The sequence below is a fragment of the Tursiops truncatus genome, chromosome 4 (assembly GCF_011762595.2).
Source record: "Tursiops truncatus isolate mTurTru1 chromosome 4, mTurTru1.mat.Y, whole genome shotgun sequence".
In the NCBI taxonomy this organism is placed as follows: domain Eukaryota; kingdom Metazoa; phylum Chordata; class Mammalia; order Artiodactyla; family Delphinidae; genus Tursiops; species Tursiops truncatus.
Window position 1 is genome coordinate 110,187,143 of NC_047037.1, and position 7,926 is coordinate 110,195,068.

The window sequence follows — 7,926 nt, forward strand, 5'->3', positions numbered from 1 at the left end:
AGCAGAGAGAAGAGCACATATAAAGGATGTATGAGTGGATTAGGGAGTCTGTTGGGACTTGGCTGACTTTTTTTTTTTTTTTTTTTTTGCGGTACACGAGCCTCTCTGCTGTGGCCTCTCCCATTGCGGAGCACAGGCTCAGGACGCGCAGGCTCAGCGGCCATGGCTCACGGGCCTAGCTGCTCCGCGGCATGTGGAATCTTCCCGGACTGGGGCACGAACCCGTGTCCCCTGCATCGGCAGGCGGACTCTCAACCACTGTGCCACCAGGGAAGCCCTGGCTGACATTTTAAAACTACATCAGAATTATTTTTTAAAATTTAAATACAATGAAAACGTTATTGGTTTTGAGACTAAGATTGCAGGGATATATATTTCCCTCCAATTATAATAAAACTCAATGCACTTCACTCCGTAAACAAGCAGAATTTTTAAAGGATCCCGAAAAACTGATTCTAAAATTGATAAGCAATTATACCGCCTCGCCGCCGCTTCCCTTCGTCGGAGCGGCAGCTTGTCCGCCCGCCTGCCCGGCTCGAGGCCCGCGGGGAGTGCGGCGCAGTCCCTTGGCCCGCGGAGGGGCGGCCCCCTAGCCTCTTCGCAGAGCCCACGGACGACCAGGAAGGGGAGCGGCCCAGATGGCGCGTCCTTGGCCCCGCAAGTACAAGGCGAGCGACCTGGTCTTCGGCAAGATGAAGGGCTACCCGCACTGGCCGGCCCGAATTGAGGAACTCCCAGAGGGAGCTGTGAAGCCTCCAGCAAATACGTATCCTATCTTCTTTTTTGGCACCCATGAAACTGCATTTGTAGGTCCCAAAGACCTTTTCCCTTATAAGGAATACGAAGACAAGTTTGGGAAGTCAAACAAACGGAAAGGATTTAATGAAGGATTGTGGGAAATAGAAAATAACCCAGCAGTAAAGTTTGTTGGGTACCAGGCAATTCAGCAACAGAACTCTTCAGAAACCGAGGGAGAAGGCGAGAATACTGCATGCAGAGGCAAGCAGTGAGGAAGAAGGTGATAGAGTAGAAGAAGATGGAAAAGGCAAAAGAAAGAATGAAAAAGCAGGCTCAAAACGGAAAAAGTCATACACTTCAAAGAAATCCTCTAAACAGTCCTGGTAATCTCCAGGAGATGAAGATGACAAGGACTGCAAAGAAGAAGAAAATAAAAGCAGCTCTGAGGGTGGAGATGCCGGCAATGACACAAGAAACACAACTTCAGACTTGTAAAAAACCAGTGAAGGGACCTAACTACCATAATGAATGCTGCATATTAAGAAAACCACAAGAAGGTTATATGTTTGGTTGTCTAATATTCTTGGATTTGATATGAACCAACACATAGTCCTTGTTGTCATTGACAGAACCCCAGTTTGTATGTACATTATTCACATTCCTCTCTCTGTTTCGTTTTGGTGGAAAAAGACATTTTAGCCTTTTTTAAGGTTATTGATTTAATTTCATGTTATTTGGTTGCATGAAGTTGCCCTTAACCACTAAGGATTATCCAGATTTTTGCACAAGCTTATACAAGTCTAGGATCCGTTATCAAGGCAGTTATGTTCATCACTCTCCTGCCTTTTCTCCACCATCACCAAACAAACACTAAGTTAAATATAAATTAGCATTTTTTAAAATGACCACTCAATATAATGCTTAAGGGATTTCCTCTCTGTGACAGAACCCAGGAACCAATTCCTAGATACATAATGTTGGCATACTGAAGATGAACTTAAAATTGTTCTTCAGTTTTGAGGCCATGTGTAAAGTTTAATCATATTGTAAAATACCTATTCCATATTAGAAATAGCTAGTTGACAGCGTATACTTCTCAAAACTCATGTTGTTAATGTACACAAACTCAGTTTCTATATGTGAAGTTAGTGAGTCTTCTGTGTTACTCCAAAACAAGGCAAAGATTTATTTTTTTCCCAATCTCAGTACAATTTGAGCTAATTACTCAAGTTTGATACTTTACATTTTAAAGCTGGAATCAGCAGTAGCCCTTTGGGAAGTAAGACAAAGCATTGACTTTTAAATATAAACTAAAAATGATCTGTTGTTTTCTTTTGGAACTAGAATTAGAATAATTAGTGCTCATCCACAAACCATTATTATGTGTACATTATTGTTGCAATTGTGATAATAGAAAATTAATTTTATTTTTATGCCAGCTTGTATTGTGAGAACACATTTAGTTAGTTTGGGTTTTATCAATCCTGTTATGCTTGTCCTTGGAACATCTTTCGCATATTCAAGGTTTGTAGTTGAAAACTTTACTGTAAAAAAAATCAAAAACAAAAAAGTATTGTTTTTACAGAATAAATTTATTGGAATGTATACTGGGAGTAAGGTTTGAGGTTGTAAACAACTAGGTTAGTGTAATTTGGCTTCATATATGTAATGTGAGGTATTAGTGTAATTCATATATTAAAGCAAAAATTGTTTACAGCAAGTTGACAATAGAATCAAATGCAGGTGAGGGTTTTCTTTTTCTTTTTTTTTTTTAAACACTCTATGGGTTTTAGGGTTTTTTTAAACACTGCAAGGAGGGAGAGGAATTGGCTACATGATTGCACGTCTAAGATACTTACCAGTTCAGTGGACCGTAAATTCACACACTTGCATTGATTTGGACTCCATTTTCTTCTGGTTTTCTTATTTTGGTGAAGAGCTAGTAAATAACATGAAGGAAAAATATGAGTGGCTCTAAAAGCTTAGGGCCGTTGATGATGATGATGGTAGTGGTGGTGGTGGTGATGATGGCAGCTGAGGGCATGAAAGCACCTGTCCACTTAACACTCCTGTGCTCTGAGGAGGTGACTGGATTTTTGGTCTATTTCTCTTACTTAGCAAATATTGATTTTCCTCTGTTATACCCACTCACACTTCCAAATATGAAAAGTTCATTAAAAGATCATAGGAATGCCAATCCAGTTCTTTTTCCTTAAAAGTTACTTTTTAAATTTTGAATATTTCAATTTAAAAGTAATGAAATTTAATTAATTCATCAAAAGTCCTCTTCATTGCTCACACTAAAACATGAGAATGTAGATGACATTTTGAATTGGAACATACAAGTGACAGATTTTTAAAACAAAAAGCGTAAAGACTACAGAACTTTTTCTGAAAAAAAAATATACAAAATGTTTCAAATTTAATAAGATTTGTCTTCATAAAAGACCAAAAATAATTTATTAAAAATATACACAGAAATACAATAGAAACATTTCCAGTCATAGATCCAGTTATAGATCCCTCCTTAGCTATTTAGACTCAAAAAAAGTTCAGTAAAAGCAATTTTTGAAACAGCAGTAAATAATATACTTTCTTTGGGAAAATATTTTTCAAACAACACTTTTAAATATTCTGACAATTTGTCTTTTATATTGAGGTTGATAATGAAACATATAGATCTTATATGGAAAAATATTTCTCCATCTGTATTTGCTATTTTGAAATTTTTAATATGCATAGACCATTTTCACTTTTGAATAGTTTCCTTTTCATGCTCACTATTATAGGAGCTAAATTGTAATTTTTCACTTATATTTAATGTGTGCAAACAGAATATTGAGATAGGTGGTCAAGTTTATTCACAAATAACTTGAAATATATTTCTTTAAACAAGCTTTCTGAATAACTTCAATTTTCCTTCAAAAAAAGAAAATTTATCCACATAATTCCTATGATAGCTCACATATACAGTATGGAACAAGAATTTATGTATTCTTAAATGTTCCTGTATGGGAAGAGAGTGGAATGGGACCAAATACTGGTACGAAAATAACAAAAGTCAGTAATCTAGAGAGAAAGAACATAAAATAATGCTTTTATTCAGCTTTTTCATCTGCCTTTGTTTTTATGAAGAATTTGTTTTTATGAAGAACTCTGGCTTGCAGATACAGTGATAGGCCAAGAGCTGAGGAAGAACTCCATATGCTATGTTTAATGCTAAAAAAAGGATTTTTGCTTCTTCAGGGACTCTGTAGACATAAGCAGTTCTAGCATGAAGAGAAGCACCGATGTGAGAAGACTGAGACTGTCGCATTAAAAAAAAAGGACGGCTAAGCATGAATTTTGGGTTTAGTTGGATGCACGATGAATTCTGAATGACTCATTCAGACCATGCTCCTGTGCCCTCAAAACCAGGACTTTCAAACAATCCATCGTCTTCAATATTTCATTGAATTTAAGGCCAGTCTTGACATAACTGTTCAAATAAAGTAAACCTTCTTTAGCATGTCTTTATCAGGCCAGCTGTTTTTTTTAACCCATCTAGTGCCCGCATACCAAACAGTAGTGGCTCAATTTAACAAAAAAATCTGAATAAAATCTGCTTTTTCCTGATTTGCATTCTGGAGATATCCTATATAGGAACTCAGTTGTGGCTCACAAAATGTGTTCCAATGAAAATGAATCAAGTACAGAGTTTAGACAGCTAAAATATTTTTAGCATAACTATTTAAAGAGAAGCACTGAGGGAGGACCTCAGCTTCATTTATCAGTTCTTTCACTTACTGCTTGGAGCAAGAGGTCAAAGCCCTTCATTATACATTTGTTTGTTTATTTATTCATGTATTTGTTCTTTTATGCAACTTAAAAAATACTAAGTGTTGTTTTGTAAGATAAGGTGGGGTAGGGATTTGGTTGCTCTTTATAAAATGACAAATGTACATGCAGGCAACCTTTTCAAATCAAATTATTTAGAAGTATGGCTTGTCAGCATAATCTGAGTTTACAAAACAGAAAGGCAAGAGCTTCCCATTTGTACTTAGATTACTTGTTGAGAACATACGTTCAGAATGTGCCAGTTGGTCTTTTTTGATACTTTCCGTAAGCACAGGGGAATCTATTAGAAAAGGCTTCTGTGAAAGTATTTCCTCAGGATCCTTGTATCATTACAAAATGCAACCCCGGAGTCTGCATTTCATATCTTACTGAAATTCAAGATATACACAAATAAAGGATTGGGAATCTAAATATAATAAGTGGTGACTTAGTTCATCAGGATCAAAGTGAAGAGACAGAAGATACTATAAAGAAGGCACAGAAGTAACGAGAATGAAAACTAAATAATTTGCTTTAAATACATATGAGTTATCTTACATTTCCTTCCATATGAAATCAGTTTATTCTGCTAAGTGGTCAACAGATAAACGTGTTACTTAGCACTTGACTTTACTATGATGATAAAAGGACAAGTTTTCATAAGCAGTATATATACAGATTGTATCAGTGACAGATTTTAACAGGTTCCATTTTCACAGGTTACTGATACATTCTGGGGGCCTCTGGTAGTTTTGTTACTTTCTGGGGATAGAAATTAAATTAGTGTGGTGTGTTGCCAAGGATGCAGGGACCAATGCCAATGCCTATGCAGGAATCATCTGCATTGTGATCTGTGAGGCACTGAGAGGGCTCTGCCCTCAAACACACCTCCCCTGGGGCACATGCCCAAGCAGAACCCAGCAAATGTTAAGCATTTCAGCTCTGGGCTATGAAGACAAAAGACCTTGAGAGTAAAGGGCATTTGACAGGCTGCCGTGGGGAGCTGCTCTTGTGGACATTCCAGGAACACTGAACAGGAAATTGGCCCCCTATTTTCTCCTAGGACCTATTTTGAATAACAATATTTTTCTGAATATATAACCAAACTTTTTCTTCTGGACGAGAGGCCAGATTTGAACCATGGTTTTCAGAAATGTGCATTTGGTATCTGTCTTTATAGACACTTATACGCATCTCAAAAATCCCCAAATTTGGGGAAATGGGAACCACAGTTTGAGAGAATAATATGAGCAATCATGCCTACTTGCATAGGGAACCTGCTAAAAAGTCTGATTTCACAGGCTTTTTTGCTGCACTAACCAATGCAGTTAATACCTCATTTTCACAAACAGCCAACTCATGGCAACATTAAAAAATGATCGTGTCCTTAAATTAGATTATAAGCCCACAGAGCAGGTACTGTGTCTGATGTTTTGTGTGGCACCTATCACATTGTTAGAGCTCAATAAAAGTTCAACAGTAAAAAAAAAAAAAAAGCAATTATAAAGGTCCATGAATTGACAAAACTGTTGTGAAAAATATACCATGGGGTGGGGTTGAGGGAATGAAGTCTGCTCCACCAGATATTTAAGAAACACTACAAAGCTATAGCAATAAAACTGTGCAGTGTTGATGCAGAGACAGTGAGCCTCTTGGAACATAATAAAGAGCCCAGAAAACGAAGTATTTTGGAACCTTGATATAGATATGTCTGTGATGTCACATAGCAGTGGAAAAGAGCTGATAAAGAAAAATAAAATTAGCAGTCTGTCACCAACCACATGAAACAAAAGTCTATATTACTTTGACTATGAAATAAAGCAATAAAATCAATAGAAGAAAACATATAGGAATACCTTTATCAAAGGATCAAGAAAGATAAGAAGATCCTCAAAGCCCAATATTAAATTATATATGTATATATTATACTATGTATATTTATATGTGTAAATGGACTAAATCAAAATAATTTGTCATCACTGAAATATACTGACAAAATTAATAGAAGCATTCATTGCAATATGGAAAACAAAACAATAACACAAAAGAATACATAAAATATAAGTGAATTACTTTAAAGAAGACCCAGTTGAAAACTATAAGAAAATAAATAATCATTTTTTATGAGTGAAAACTCATACAGCTAACAATATATATAGAGATATATAATCTCACCAGTAGGCAGAAAAATACAAATTAAAGTCTCAGAGAGATACCACCTTACACCTAACAAATTGGTAAGTATTAGAATATTGAATATTAATTCTCTATGGTATATATAATTAGGAAGCTATTTTGTAGAACTATTGTTCTACAACATTATTAGTGAAACTAATTATGGTATTAAAATTTTTCTGGGTAACAATTAACCTCAAAAATCTCACAGGTACACAGAATATTTATTTTTGTCTACATATTTGCAGTTCTAGTTTGGCTGATCTCAGCTGGGTTTGGCTGGGCCCTGTTGGTCTCTGACTTCTAGTTGGGATTATGTCGACTCCACATGATATCATCTTGGAGCTCAGGCTGAAGGAGCAGCTGCTCTCTGAGGCATATTCTTTTCAGGGTGTATCTTAGGAGCGCAAGAGGTAAAGAAAAATCATGAAAGCACATTTGAGCTTCTGCTTCCATCTTGGCCACTAAAATCCCATTAGAGTTTCTAGCTACATGACCAATTCAAATGTCAGTGGTATAAGGGAATATATTCTACTGGAATAGAAGGCACTGCAAAGTCACGTGGCCATGGGCAGGAGTAAATAATTCTGTAACAGGGAGGAGTAGAGAACTGGGTGCAGTAATCCAGTATTTCACATTCACTGTATTCACACCCTACCACCATCAAGCCAACATAAATTCTCAGGGAATCATATGTAGAAATGTGTGTCATTACACTGTATCTTCAACTGATTCTTCTCAAAGGCTGTGAAAAGGGCTTGAGTGAAACTGATTAATTTGGGAAGTGATCCAGGGTATCTGGAAAAAATGAGTAGGAAGATTTTGGCAGGGAAGTAAGAAAAAACAGCAAGGTGTGTTTTATGGAGCTAGGAACATCTGTGGATGAGTAGAGGTGAATTTTCTTGGTGCCCAACTGAGGAAACATTGAGATTATACTTCAGAGTTGGCCTCTGCAAGCTAGATTCTGGTCACTAATTCAGTCCACCTGTTGAGGGTAATTCATGGGTGTTAATTCCCCACAATTCCTGACTGAGTAAGCTTCCTTTGCTTCCCCTAAAGCAGAAAACAGAAATAATGTATTTACATGTATTTTTCTTTTCTTTTTTTAAACATCTTTATTGGAGTATAATTGCTTTACAATGTTGTGTTAGTTTCTGCTTTATAACAAGGTGAATCAGCTATACATATACATACATA

The 7,926-nt window shown here is 36.5% G+C and overlaps 1 pseudogene; it reads left to right on the forward strand.

Annotated features, from left to right (window-relative positions):
* Positions 1-638: 638 nt before the first annotated feature.
* LOC101334390 (hepatoma-derived growth factor-related protein 3 pseudogene) lies at positions 639-1,569 on the forward strand (annotated as a pseudogene).
* Positions 1,570-7,926: the final 6,357 nt, after the last annotated feature.